Source organism: Hypanus sabinus, chromosome 25 (genome assembly GCF_030144855.1).
Source record: "Hypanus sabinus isolate sHypSab1 chromosome 25, sHypSab1.hap1, whole genome shotgun sequence".
Classification (NCBI taxonomy): Eukaryota; Metazoa; Chordata; class Chondrichthyes; order Myliobatiformes; family Dasyatidae; genus Hypanus; species Hypanus sabinus.
In genome coordinates, this window is record NC_082730.1 from 17,990,261 (window position 1) to 18,006,028 (window position 15,768).

At 43.6% G+C, this 15,768-nt stretch overlaps 1 protein-coding gene across 8 annotated transcripts in view; it reads right to left on the reverse strand.

The window, feature by feature from the left end:
* Positions 1–15,768, reverse strand: part of lrrn2 (leucine rich repeat neuronal 2) — a 316,469-nt gene that overhangs the window by 22,562 nt on the left and 278,139 nt on the right. The window lies entirely within an intron of this gene.

Genomic DNA, 15,768 nt, shown 5'->3' on the forward strand with positions numbered 1-15,768 from the left:
TTACCATTGTGAAGTAGTCAAAGTCAGGAGTTTCAGTGTACTTGGGTGTGATTCTTTCATTCTGTGACCAGCTTGTTCTGTTTTTGCTGGAATTTCTTCAAAGTGGAGCTTAGTTTAAATTTTCCGAGAACCTCATGCTCTTTAAGCATTGCACTCAGCAAGTTGTCATTGAACCATGTGAAGCATTAGACCATTGAGAAGCCACCCCGATTGGATGGACACCCACCATCCAGGCCATGCTCAGATACGGGAGCTTTAGGTCCCACACCATCCTGTTCAGGAACTGTTATTACCCTTCAATCGGCAGGCCCTTGAATAAGGGGACAACTTCACTTGGACAATTATTGAACTGTTCCCACACCCTATGGACTCTCTTTCAAGGACTCTTCATCTCAAACTTTCAATACATTGATTATTTATCTATCTATCCATCTATTTATTAGTTATTTCTTTTTTTGTATTTGCACAGTTTATTGTATTTTGCATCTCGGTGGTTTGTCAGCCCTGTTGGATGCGGTCTTTCATTGATTCTATTAGGTTTCTTGCATTTACTGAGTATGCCTGGGGGGAAATGAATCTCGGGGTTGTAAATGGTGACAAATATGTACTTTGTTAATAAGTTTACTTTGAGCGTCATACTCGACTCAAGTGGTCACACTGCTTGCTCCTCAGAGGGTGGCTGTGAGCACGGGCAGGCATATCAGGGAATGGGGCTATATTCAGGCTGTGGTGCTGGGGAAGAGGGAAGCTCTGTGGAAAGGTGAGAGGAGATCGGTTCCTGAGGTAGGGGGCAGATTACAAATGAATTTCAGGGATCTAGAGCATTATGGGTATGAGGATCAAGGCAAAAGCTGGTAAAGGTGTGGCTAAACCAGAAGAGAGGCAATGGTCCAATGTACCTGCGCTAAATGTGTGTGTGTGTGTGTGTGTGTTTGTGTGTGTATTAGTGTGCATTGGTATTGGTTTATTATTGTATCATGTACCGAGGTACAGTAAAACATTTGTCTTGCATGCTTAAATGAAATCTTTGCATCTGTATTATGTGGATACAGAGCCTATAGAAGTGAGGCAACGTGACATCAACTTCATGGACCTCATGGACCCTGCACAGATTACAGAGAAGGAGGTGTTCCCTACCCTGAGGCGAATCAGGATGGATAAATCCCCAGGGCTTGAGAAGCTCTTCCTTTGGCCCCTATGGGAGGCAAGTGCAGAAATTGCCAGGGCCCTGCAGAGATATCTAAATCATCCTTAGCGATAGCAGAGTTAACAGAGAATTGGTGGATAGCCAATATTGTTCCGCTGTTTAAAAAAGGCTCTAAACATAAACCAGGAATTATAAGCCAGTGAGTCTGACATCAGTTGTGGGAAGGTTATCGGAAGGTGCTGTAAGGGACCAGATTTATAAGTACATGGATAGACGTGGACTGATTAAAGATAGTCCATAAGGTTTTGTGCATAGCAGGTCATGTCTAACCAATCTAATAGCGTTTTCGGGGAAGTTACCAGGAAAGTGGATGAAGGCAAGGCAGTGGATGTTGTCTACATGGACTTCAGTAAGGCCCTGCATGGGAGGCTGGTCCAGAAGGTTCAATCACTTGGCATTAAGGATGAGGTAGTAAACTGGATTAAACACTGGCTTTGTGGGAGATACCAGAGTTGTAGTAGTAGAGGGCTGCCTCTGACTGGAGGCCTGTGACTGGTGGTGTGCTGCCGGGTCCAGATGATAGTCTGGTTCTCTGGATCAGCAATTTGTGGATGACGCCAAGACCGCGGGTGTAGTGGACAGTGAGGGAAGTTATCATGGCCTGCAGAGGGTTTTGATTCAACTGGAAAAATGGGCTGTAAAATGGCAGATCTAATTTGATAGAATCAAGCAGGGTAGGTCTTACGTAGTGAATGGTAAGGCACTGAGGAGTGTGGTAGAAGAAAGGGATTTGGAATACAGGTCCATAATTCATTGAAAGTGGCGTCACGGGTAGATAGGATCGTAAAGAGAGCTTTTGGCACATTGGCCTTCATAAGTTAATGTATTGAATACATGGAATGTTATGTTGAAGTTGTATATGACGTTGGTGAGGCTTAGTTTGGAGTATTGTGTGCAGTTTTGGTCACCTACCTACTGGAAAGATGTAAACAAGGTTGAAGAGTACAGAGAAAATTTACGAGGATTTTACCGGGTCTGGAGCACCTGAGTAATAAGATTGAATAGGTTAGGGTTGTATTCTTTAGAATGTAGAAGACTTTGAGATTTGATAGCATCACAACCACGGATTCAGCAGCTGAGCAGATATGGCAATTGTGTTTGCGAATATGTATGTTTGAGCTAATTATTACTTCATTGTGATAATATTTAATCCATTCATTCCGTCATAGTACTTGTCGAGACTTGGACACCGACACAGCAATGCTTTGCTGTCTGCATTCCACCTTGCCTGAGAAAACAGACAGTCAGGTCAATTGACTCTGAAAACTAGCGGTATTCATTTTGTTCCTGGTTGTTCTTTTCAGTCACAGTGTAGGCTTCGATTTCCATTTGAGAGCTTTAGTTAATGGCCCTGTTTGGCCTAGCATTTATTGTTTCCTTTTCCCTTTAACATTGTTCGCATTAAGGTCTGTGGACTATCGACCTCTCACTCCGCACTTGGGCCATATCGGAACCATGGTGACAGATAGAGGTATTCAAAATTATGAGGGTTGTAGATAGGGTAAATTCAAGCAGGCTTTTTCATGGGTTCATGGGTTAAGGGTGAAAGGTGAGAAGTTTAAGGGGAACATGAGGGGAAATTTCTTCCACTCAGATGGTCGTGAGCGTGTGGAATGAACTGTCAGCACAAGTGGTGCACGCGAGCTTGATTTCAACATTTAAGAGAAGTTTGGATAGGTACATGGATGGTAGGGGTATGGTCCCGGTGCAGGTTGATGGGGGTAGGCAGTTTAAATGGTTTCAGCATGGACTAGATGGGCCAGAGGTCCTGTTTCTGTGCTGTACTTCTCTATGACTCTACTGTTTGTTAAACAATGCAGTGAGGTAGAATAAGGCACAGCAATAACAGCTGCAGAACAAAGTCTAAAAGTTGCCGAAGTCTTATTTGTACTATAGTCTGATCTGGTGGCCAATGTGCCTCCCACTTTGAAGGGCCTTCTATCAAAATTGCTCGTGCTTCTAAGATATAGATCCCTGCCCTACACTATGTTTCCTGTTCCATTTCTATTCCATAATCAGGACCAGTGCCTTCATCCATACCATCCATAAGGAGTGATACTTATCTTTCCTCTCTCCAGCCTGCTCAGATGCAGAATCAGGTTTTTTTATTTATCACCTTGAACCAACACACCCAAGGATGTGCTGGGGGCAGCCCGCAAACGTCGCCACACAATCTGGTGCCAACATAGCATGCCCACCATGCTCAGAACATGCTGGGATGGCACGGTGGTGCAGTGGTCAGCATAACGCCAGTGCCAAGGGTCCAATTCCTGCCACTGTCTTTACCTAGAAAGTTTTACCTTCTCTCCGTGACCATGTTATTTACTTGTTTTATTGAGGTAAAGCACGGAATAAGCCCTCCCGGCCCTTTGCGCATGCCCAGCAATCCCCTGATTTTAATCCTAGCCCAATCACAGTACAATTTGCAATGACTAATTAACCTACTAACGGATGTGTAGTATGGAGGAAACCCACATAGTCATGGGGAGAAGGTACAAACTCCTTACAGGCAGAGTCAGGAATTGAACCTGGGTCACTTGTACTGTAAAGTGTTGTGCTAACCACCGCACGACCGTGCTGTCCGTGGGTTTCCTCCCACATTCCAAAGACGTATGGGTTAGCAGGTTAACTGGTCACGTGGGTGTAATTGGCTGATGTGGGATCGTCGGGCTGCAAGGGCCTTGTTACTGTGCTGTATCTCTAAATGGAAAAAAAATAACAAAACGCCATGTTTGCAACCAATACAACCATCCCACTCCCACACACTTCTTTAAAAGCTGTTTCTTGAATTACAACCTTAATCACTTCTTCTAAATCTGTAAACTCCTTTGCTAAACATGTTAACTTCAGGTTTTCAGGTTTATTATCACCAGCATGTAATGTGAAATTTGTTAATTTTAGCAGCAGCAGTTCAATGCAATACATAATCTAGCTGAAAAATAATAATAATAAATAAACAAGTAAATGAACTACGTATATTGAATAGATTTTTAAAAAGTGCAGAAACACAAATACTGTATATTAAAATAAGGTGAGGTAGTGTTCAAAGATTCAATGTCCATTTAGGAATTGGATGGCAGAGGGGAAGAAGCTGTTCCTGAATCGCTGAGTGTGGGCCTTCAGGCTTCTGTACATTCACAATGAGAAAAGGGCACGCCCTGGGTGCTGGAGGTCTCTAATAATGGACACTTCCTTTCTGAGACATCGCTCCCTTAAGATGTCCTGGGTACTTTGTTGGCTAGTGCCCAAGATAAAGCTGACTAGATTTACAACCTTCTGCAGCTTCTTTTGGTCCTGTGCAGTAGCCCCTCCATACCCAGACAGTGACTCAGCCTGTCAGAATGCTCTCCACGGTACAACTATAGACATTTTTGAGTATATTTGTTGACATGCCAAATCTCTTCAAACTCCTAATAAAGAATAGTTACTGTCTTGTCTTCTTTATAACTACATCGATATGTTGGGACCAGGTTGGATCCTCAGAGATCTTGACAACCAGGAACTTGAAGCTGCTCACTCTCTCCATTTCTGATTCCTCTATGAGGATTGGTATGTGTTCCTTCGTCTTACCCGTCCTGAAGTCCGCAATCAGCTCTCTCGTCTTACCGATGTTGAGTGTCAGGTTGTTGCTGCGACACCACTCCACTATTTGGCATATCTCACTCCTGTATGCCCTCTCGTCACTACCTGAGATTCTTTATCCACGTTGAAGGATTCTGTGACAGAAGTGCAAAAGAACTGCTCACCTATCCATCAACGTGAGGGCAAGATTTCTGGAAAATTCCAATAAAGTTGTTTTTCTCTAATTTCTCCTTGCCTCTTAAGTGTGTGACTCATATGGAGACTTGTCTTCACTTGTGTATCTCCAGAAAGTGAGCACTGACATATCAGGAGAGTGTTGGAACCCACGCAATTCAAAATCCACACAATGAAGGTCATTCTGACTTTATGAAATAGCGTGAAATAGGCAAATCAGATCAGCTGCCATCACACATCTCTGCTGATCAACTTTCGCTTGACATCACAAGGAGGAAGAGACTTACAACTGCCAGCTACAATCAAACTCCACTGTTACATTCTGGGCCAAAAATCAAATTCAAGCCAAAAGCAACTTACAGAGAAATCAAACAGGAAAGCAAACCCCAGACCATCCTTCTGGTCAAGAAAGCAGAAGTCAATTATTGATGCAGGTATCAAAGATAAAAATCTTAGAAGATTAACTTTATTTGTCACACGCACATTAAAACATACAGTGCAAGTGTCGTTTTGCGTTAACAACCAACAGAGTCCGAGGATTGTGCTGGGGGCAGCCTACAAATGTTGCCAACTCGTTAGCGCTAACCCTGCCCGTAAGTCTCTGGATTGTGGGAGGAAACTGGAGCACCTGGAGAAAACCCACGTCCAGCCATGGGGAGAATGTACAAACTCCAATTGGTGATCGCTGACACTGTGAAGTCATGCGTGAACCCACTACACAATGGTGCCACCCCAAACCGTACCATGTCACCGCAGCTTAAAGGCTGATTTATACTTGTGCATCGCATCTACGCCGTAGGTATCACGTACCCTATGCCGTACCTACGCTGTACCCTACGCCGTAGGGTGCCGTGCACCTCTCCAGAAAAGTAACTCACGCATTGCGGCAACGCAGACCGCAACGACTGTGGTTGGTCCGCTTGGTAGCATTGCATTTCCTCTTACGCATTTCCGGTTGCTTCTTCTCCGCCATGTCTGTAGGCTGTGCATACACCGATACAAAATAAATGAACAAATCGTCAAATCTACCTGCCAACATACGAAAATGTTTGAAATGCATTTCCTCGCCCATGTCTCTCACGAAGAGACTCAACACAGTGGCATAGAAACCCCACCGCCAACTAGCATTTTGGCGCACACCAATGCATGCTCACTGTGGCGTAGAGCGACGCAGAAGTGAAAATCAGGGTTACAGCGTAGGCTGCTGTGTAGCCCGTACGCACAAATATAAATCAGCCTTAACTCAGCACACAGCAGAAATAAATCAACTGAATGCCCTCCTTCCTTCCCCCCACCTCCTCCTGCCCAAAACCATGAATCAGAGCAGCATCCGGTGATACGAAACTAAAGCAACCTGCAGATGCTGGAAATGTGAAACAACATTTTGACAATGGGTCTCAGACCTGAAATATTCTCCCTCTGGAAATGCTACCTGACTTGCTAAGCATTTCCAGCCAGTCCTGGGTGGTGGGGTGGAGATAAGTCTCTACCAAAGGAGGTGTAAGGTGCTCCTCCCCTCCGATAGCCAGCAGGCCCCCCTTGTGCAAGATGTAGCACCTGCTGATCAGGGTCATGTGAAGCCGTGGGAGCAGGTGTTGGATAGTCGTACAAGCAGCTGGTGCATATCACAAGTCCTGGTTTTGCGACCACTGACACCAAGCAGACTATCTCTGAAGAGCATTGATATTGGCCGGGGTCACCCGTCTTGTAAAATCACTACTCAGAAGAAGACAATGGCAAACCTCTTCTGTAGAAAAACTTGTCAAGAACAATTATGATAATAGATAAGACCAGTAAGTTCAATTATATTTTCTATCAATAAAAATACGTGATTGATTTTTGTTTGGCTAGAAGAATAATTTATAGTTTGTTGCAAGACCTAGTAATTTTTTTTAAGAAGAAAGAGGCTTTGGATGGTTAAGTTATATAGTTACCAGAGGCCCAGTGTGTACTGTATTTAATATTTCAGTAATAATGGAGGAATATTGTAAATATATTGTTTGATTAAGCATTCTTTGTTTATATAATTGATTATGGGTTATATGTGTGAAGTACGTGAATGGCATACGTCAATATGCCACCACGTCATATGCATGTACACCTCACTAAAGTAAAACTAAACATACACAAGTTATCCTAAGCTAGTGTTTTTCTTTCAATTAATTTTATATTTTATAATTATAAAACATAACAGTGGCAACGAGAATGTTTTGAAACGAACCTGAGCCAACTACCTAATGTTGAAGTGCAGCGACATGGTCTAGTTAAAAAAAAAGTGCAGCACGTGTTTCTTCAGAGGACTAGAAAGACAGTTGAGTTAAAAAAGGCAGAAAATGGATAAAATCCACAGGTTCGTAAACAGTGAGCACTGAGTGATAATAGCAGAGATGGCTGGCTACATCGGAAGAATATATGTATTTGATTGTACAACTGATAACAGGGTGACGTATACTAAATAAATTGAGCAGTATTTTGAAACAAATGAAATAACTAATGAAAAGTGAGTGTCAGTTTTGCTAAGTGCAATTGGAGGAAAAGCCTACAGCTTGCTTAGAAGTTTAACTGCTCCAACCAAACCAGCTGAAATGAGTGTTGGTGGTATCATGGAAAAAACTGGGACATTTAGAACTGAAACCACTGTTGATGTAGAACAGTTTTAGGTTTCATAAGCAGAATCAAAAGGAAGAGGTAGTCCATTAGAATTTATGTGGCTGAATTGAGGTGTTCAATTCACATCTAAAAGATCAGTTGAAATTGCTGTATCAATGGAAACATCAGCCAGACACAAAATTGAGTTACAGTCAAGAATAAAAGTAAGTATGAACAGAATTTCAGCATCTAAACAGAAACATGCCTGGTTGAATAAATTGTATTAAGCTGTGGCAGGGGCTCACAGACATCAGACCAATGTAGGTTTAAAGACAGAACAGGACGAAGTAAGACACATATAAAAAGCATGTTGGGCAGATAAAAATAAATGGACTGTGCAGGGAAGAGAAAAAGATAAAAAGTCAAGTTGCAGTTTCAAAAAGAGCAGTAATCTGCACGCTATGGATGAAAGATTTGATAATGATGAGAGTGACACACGACTGAATAGCCTGGAGACTTACAATGTAAAAACAAAAAATAGACAGGTTTACACCAGTAGTGAATGGCAAATTAGTTAAAATAGGAATTAGACACTAGCTTGGCTGTTTCAGTCATTGCACAAAACGAGTTAGAAAGGCATTTCAAAGATACTGAACTAAAGCCTGCAGATATCCAACTAAGAACTTAATCTGGAAAAAAAGATAACTCCTGTGGGAATGACTTTTGTAACAGTGAAATACAACAACTAACAAGTCATACTGGGCTTGTACGTGGTAAAAACAGGAGGTCCCGAATTGAGGGGCCATGATGGGCTGAGACAACAAAAACCTAATTGGAGATCCCTCACAATTTTCATGCAACATTCCCTGCAGTATAGTCAACAGAAAGCGAGTTAAGAAAGGTGCTGGATGATGCCATAGCACTGTTCAAGGATGGTGTTGGAAAACTCAAACATATCAAGGGTTAAATAGTGTTAAATGAAAATGCCACACCTAAGTTTTACAAAGCCCGTCCGTTCTTTATACCATCCATGATAAAGCAGCCAGTGACCTATATTGCATAGAGGCTGAAGGAATACTTTCCAAGCCTGAGTGGAGTTCATGGACAACACCAGTGGTCCCAGTAGCCAAGAAGGATTGGTCTGTCAGGATCTGTGGTTATTTAAAGTCACCATCAACCCAGTACTGAAAGTAGATCATTATCCCCTGCCCAGGATAGAGGGTATCTTTGCAAATCTTTCTGGATTCACTTCAGCAACGTGAACTTGGCTGAGACCTACCTAAAGATGGAGGTGGGAGAAGAGTCTAAAATGTTTCTCACCAGTAACACTCACAAACGGCTTTATCACTCTAATAGGCTTATTTTAGAGTAGGATCTGCATTTGATCTCTGGCAGAAAGCTACGGACCAGGTGCTGCAAGACTGCCCAGGCACTTCCTCCTTGCACATTGCCCTGCAGCACACTCCACACCTAACAACTCACCAGCTCTGCTGTTCCTGGGCCATTCCTTGTGCTCGTGCTTGGCATTCCTCAAATCCACTCTCAGAAGGAGTGTGCAGGACAAACAACTGAGGTGAATTGAGGGCTCCTCAAACAAGGAGGTTTGATGTTTCACTCCTGGACAAGAAGTCCTGGTGAGGGTTGACAGAGATGATCAAAAGTAGGTACCGGGAGAGATTAAGGACAGAACTGGACCACTCTCCTACAGGAAAGGTATTATCCCACAAGAGTAAGAAATCCTGCACAGAGATTGAATCATTAGGCCCGAATGATCCTGATCCCATTTAAAATTTACTATGCTGTAGATTTCTGTATGGTAGACGTATTATATAGTAAACTGTGAATGTGTTTGTGTGTGTGTACAATCAGCCCTCCTTATCCGTGAGTTCCTCATGGTCAAATTCAACCAACCGCTAATCGAGAAAAAAACCCGGAAGTGCTCTTTCAGCACTTGTTGTTCGAGTATTATTCGCCTCACATCTCTTTCATTCCTGACTTTAGTATTATTGAGCCTCCTCCAAAGCATCCTTGTATTGCCTAAACAAGACAGTGTAACAACTACTGTGCAGGTATTGCAAGTTTTACTCATTGTTTGATCATTGTTCGCTTTGTGTCTCGTTCGTTCGCTGCTTGTGTTGCGAGCGAGAGGAACATGTGCAGTTTTTTTTTCTCAATATTCCCTAAATGAGACAGTGTAACAACTGTTTACATAGCTTTTCCATTGTATTAGGTGTTATAAATCCTGTAATCTAGAGATGATTATTAGTTTTACTCGTTGTTTGATCATTGTCCGCCTCATGTCTCGTTCGTTTGCTGCTTTGTGTTGTGGGCGGGAGGAACATGTACAGATTGTTTTCTTGTCAATATTCCCTAAACAGGACAGTATAACAACTATTTACATAGCATTTACATTGTATTAGGTATTATAAGTAATCTAGAGATGATTTAAAGTATACGGGAGGATGTGCGTAGGTTATATGCAAATACTACGCCATTTTATATAAGGAACTTGAGCATCCACGTTTTCTGGTATCCGCAGGGGGGGGGGGGAGTCCCGGAACCAATCCCTCGCAGATATGGGTGTGTGTGTGTGTGTGTGAAGCACACTCAATGATTCAGGAACAGATTCTTCCCCTTTGCCATCAGATTTCTGAACAGTACACGAACACTACCTCATTATCTCGCTCCCTTTTTTGCACTACATATTTTTTATATTTCTTTTTGTAACTTACAGTATTTTTTATGTATTGCAGTGTACAGCTGCCACCAAACAGCAAATTTCATGGCGTCCTGATTCCGGTTCCGATTACCTGCCTCAACCATTTCCTCTGGCAGGCAGCTCCTTCCACATACTCACCACCCTCTGTGTGACAAAGTTACCCTTCAGGCCCCTGTTAAAATTTTTCCCTATGCCCCCTAGCTTTTATATCCCCTGTCTTTGGTAACAAGACTATGTGCATTCACATGTGTCCAAATCTTAGACACATGAGATACTGCAGATGTTGGAAATCTAGAATGATACACACACGTGTTGGAAGAACTCAGCAGGTCAGGCAGCGTCTATGGATGGGAATAAACAGTCGACGTTTCAGGCTGAGATCCTTCATCAGGACTGAAAAGGAAAGGGGAGAGAGTCAGAGTAAAAGAATGGGGGAAGAGAGGAAGAAGCACAAGGAGGCAGGTGATCAATGAAACTGAGAGAAGGGGAGGGGGTGAAGTGAAGAGCTGGGAAGTTGATTGGTGGAAGAGGTAAAGAGCTGGAGAAAGAGAACCTGATGCAAGAAAGGGAAGGAGGAGGAACACCAGAGGGAGGTGATGGGCAGGTTAAGATGAGAAGTTGCACTTTTGCACTCTTTCCAGTTTAACAAAGTCTTCCCTATGTTTCCATGTGCAATTACCACCCCCCCATGTACACACTCTCTCTCTCTCTCACACACACACACACACACACGCACCCCCCCTCCATCTTTTGAGTTTTGAGCCATATAAATTGCCAATTAGTTTTGGCTGTGAGTGCACATCTAGACCAGGCAGCAATACATTTTGGTAGCTGGTTGACTCAGTGAAGTAACACTGGCTAAATCCTAAGTGTGAGATTTATTGCATTAACTTTATAATTAGTGTCACTTTGCGCCATAAACACGATGCTGTGGCAATAAACTGCCTAATTTGCACTTTATCAGAAAGTCTTTGAAGAAAATAATCTTATCAGGAGAGCAGCAGTGGTGTTGGCTAAAGAGAACTAATGCAAAGAGACTAATAAAAATGCAGTCAAAGCATAGCATAATCCCCAAATACACCTTTAAATAATCAAAAAGAGCTGATGTCAGGAATGAGAGGTTTTACTGGTGTGGAAAATGTAAAAGCATGGAAAGTGGTCATTGCATCCAGTGCACCTATGCCATCTGTTCGAAAGAATCATCCAATTAATCACACTCTCTATGTGCTCTTCCCCAAGTGTAGCCATTTAAACTTTTCCTCTTCCAGTATTTATCCAATTTCCTTTTGAAAGACTTAAGTGAATCCACTTTCATCAGCTTTTTAGGCAGTGAATTCCAGGTCCTAACAAGTTGCTGCAAAACATTTTTATTGTGTCCCTTCAGGATCCTTTGCCAGTCAACTTAAATAGGTTACTGACAACTCTGGTTAAATATGTCTTTGTTACTGATGGCTTCTAGCTATGAAAACAGATTCTCCTTATTTACCGTTTCAAAACCATTCATAATTTTGATCATCTCTAGTAAATCTCCTCCCAACATTCTCTGCTCCAAGGGATATAAGAAGATAAGACCTACGAACTGAATTAGGCTATTTGGTCTAATGAATCTGCTGCTTCATTTGATCATGGCTGATTTATTTTCCCTCTCCATTCTATTCTCATGTTATCTCCTTATAACCTTTTAGACCCCTTACAAATCAACCTCTGTTTCAAATATAGCCAATGATACAGCAATGAATCCCCATATGCCCCACATTCCAGCTAAAGAAATTCCTCCCTAACTCTGCTCTACAAGGATATCCTTCTATTCTGAGGCTGTACCCTCTGGCTCTCCTATTGGGAATATCCTCTCCATGGTCATCTCACGGCCCATCAAGAAGCCCTGGCTGAAATGAAGAGGTGTGCTCCCGACTAAAAGCCCAGGATGCTGCCTTCAAGTCCAGTGACAGAACAGCTCCCAGGGCAGCCAGGGGAAAACCTTCCTTAGGCATCAAGAGGGCAAAGAATGCTTAAGCACAAAAAGACCTGTCTGATAGTGATCCCTGGTGTAGGTGGTTGGGCATCAAGGGCACTACTGACTACACAAGGGAAAACAGCATCGACTGTACCAGTGACTCCTCTCTTCCTGGTGCTTTAAATAACGTCTGTGCACACCTTGAGGCACGCAACACGATGCTGGCCACGAACATTACCCCACTCTCAGGAGAGCAGCCACTGTCTGTAACAGGAGCAGACCTGAGAAGGACTCTGTGGAGAATCAACCCCTTTAAGGCTGCTAGGCCAGACCACGTCCCAGGCCGAATACTCAGGGAGTGGGCAGACCAGCTCCCTGATGTCTTCATGGACATCTTCAACACTTCACTCATCCAGGCTGCTGTCCTCACAGGCTTCGAATCAGCTACCATCATCCCTGTACCAAAACAGTCAACATCTTCAGAGCTGAATAACTACTGCCCAGTGGCACTGATGCCAATTATCATTCCTAAATGGCTGATAATGGCACTCCATAATCAAAACTCCATTCCTGCCACATTGGATGCTCACCAATATGCTAACTGATGGAACCACTCTACGACAGATGCCATAGCATCTGTCATGCACTTGGCCCTGACACACTGAGAAAACAAGGACACTTATGTCAGAATGCTGTTTCTAGATTTCAGTTTGGCATTCAACATTATTGCTCCACAGACCTTGTATACGAGCTCCTACTCCTCGGTCTAAGTAGACCACTGTGCTGCTGTGGGTGTTAGATTTCCTAACAAACAGACCTCAGATAGTCAGGATGCATAACCCTACCTCCATCCGCATCATCGGGCAACCCCCCCCCCGGGCTGTGTGCTGAGCCCATTGCTGTATATGTTGCTCACACATATCTGCACGGCCAGACACCCAGGTAATCACACTGTCAAGTTCGCCGATGACACGACAGTGCTGGGGCTCATCACTACCAGCAATGTGGCAGCCAACAGAGAGGAGGTGGAAGATCTTGAGGCCTGGAGGCAGGCAAATAACTTCTTCCTTAATGTCAACAGAACAAAGGCGACGGTCATCGACTTCAGGAGAACTCGCACCACCCGCACCTCCTTTACATTGGTTGCACAGCAGTGGAAACGGCGAGCGGTTTCAAACTCCTTGGTCTGCTCATCATGCACAATCTCTCATGGTCCCCGAACACATCCTACACAATCAGGAAGGCTCACCAATGCCTCTACTTTCTAAGGAGGCAGAAAAGAGCTGGACTCTGCATCGGCACATGCCGTTCTACAGATGTGCAGCAGAGACCATGCTAACAAGCTGCATTACTGCTTGGCATGGAAACAGCACTCTAACAGACGGGAAGGCTCCACATCGGCTGGTCAGAACTGCTCTGCGCATCACTGGCAGCAGTAACATCATGAAGGATCTCACCCACCCTCTTCATGGACTGTTTGTCCCACTCCCATCAAAGAGAAAGCTACGTAGCATCCACGCCAGGCCCACCAGACTCAAAAACAAACGAAATCCAGGCAACACACACAAAATGCTGGAGGAACTCAGCAGGCCAAGCAGCATCTATGGAAAAGAATACAGTCGATGTTTCGGGCCGAGACCCTTCATCAGGGCTAGAAAAAAAAGATGACGAGTCAGAGTAAGAAGGGGGGGGGGGTTGTGAGGGGAGGAAGAAAGAGGTAATGGGTGATGGGTGAAAGTGGGAGGGGCAGGGGTGAAGTAAAGAGCTGGGAAGTTGATTTGTGAAAGCGATGTAGGACTGGAGAAGGGGGAATGTGATGGGAGAGGACAGAAGGCCATGGAAGAAAGAAAAGGGGGAGGAGCACCAGAGGGAGGTGATAGGCAGATAAGGAGATAAGTTGAGTGGGGGAAATTGGGAATGAGGTATGGTGAAAGAGGGTGGAGGACATTACCGGAAGTTCAAAAAATCAATGTTCATGTCATCGGGTTGGAGGTATGGAATATGAGGCGTTGCTCCTCCAACCTGACTGTGGACCCACCATGACAGTAGAGGAGGCCATAGACTGACATGTCACAATGGGAATGGGAAGTGGAATTAAAATGGATGGCCACTGGGAAATCCCGCTTTTTCTGGCAGACAAAGTGCGGGTGCTTGGCACAGCAGTCTCCAAATTCGCGTCGGGTCTCAGCAATAAACAGAAGGCCACACTGGGAGCACCCGACATGAAAAGTAGCAAGATCCTACACCGACTCAGCGAACACCACTACTCACTGGTAGCCGATGAGAAAAGCTCCCCTTTATTCCCAATCTGCCTTCTGTCAGTCAGCTAATCTTCTGTTCAAACTAATATCTTTCCTATAATTGAATAGGTTCTTACCTCGTTTAGCAGCCTTGTCAGAGGCCTTTTGAAAATCCAAGTAAACAACATCCACAGACTCTCCTTTGTCTATCTTGCTTGCTATTTCCTCAAGAAATTCCAATAGGAATTTTCAGGCAAGATTTCGCCTGACGGGAACCATGCTGTATTCAACCTATTTTATCATGTGCCTCCAAGTACTCCAAAACCTCATTCTTAATAATGGACTCTAACATCTTGCCATCCATTGAAATCAGCATAACTCGTTTTAATTTCCTTTCTTAATGAGCGGAGTGACATCTGCAATTTTCTGGCCCTCCAGAACCATTCCAGAGTCTAGTGATTCTTGACAGATCACTACTAGTGCCAGCACAATTGTTTTAGCTACTTCTTTCAGAACCCCTGGGGTGTAATTAATCTGTTTTTGGTGACTTTTCTGCCTCCCAAAAGCCTTCTTCATAGCAATAGCAACTACACTTACTTCTACCCCCGACACACGTGAATTTCTGGCATGCTGCTGGTGTCTTCCACAGTCAAGACAGACACAAAATATCGATTCAGTTAGTCTGCCATTTCTTTATTCCCCATTACTACCTCTCTAGCATCATTTTCCAGTGGTCTCTCTTGCTTGTCTTCTATTCTATCTTTTTATCTAATCATTTAACTATATCCTTCATTCCTGAGATTGTTCAAACATTTCCTCTTCACCCCCCAGCGAGAACCTTCCAGTAAGTTGTGAAGATGCAGTTGGACTTGCTTCTATGTTCTATTTACAAAATCAAGAGTCCCATGTAATTTATTAGTAAGCTTGTCGATTTACTCTGGCATATGCAGTATACAAAATGGCTGGAACAGTAGCGTAGTGGTTAGCATAACATTATTACAGCACCAGCAACCCAGTTTCAATTCTGCCGCTGCCTGAGAGGAGTTTGTCTGTTCTCCCCATGTCCGTGTGGGGTTCCTCCAGGTGCTCTGAATTTTTCCCACAGTCCAAAGATGGACAGGTTAGTAAGTTAATTGGAGACATGGGTGTAATTGGGTCCTTCTGCTCATTGGGCCGGACGGGCCTGTTACCATGCGGTATCTCTAAATAAAACTAAAATATCCACTAGCATGTTAATGTGTACTCAGGCTTCCCTGACCCTACAATACCTTTGGTATTCTTGTTAATACTATTGTTGAGGTTT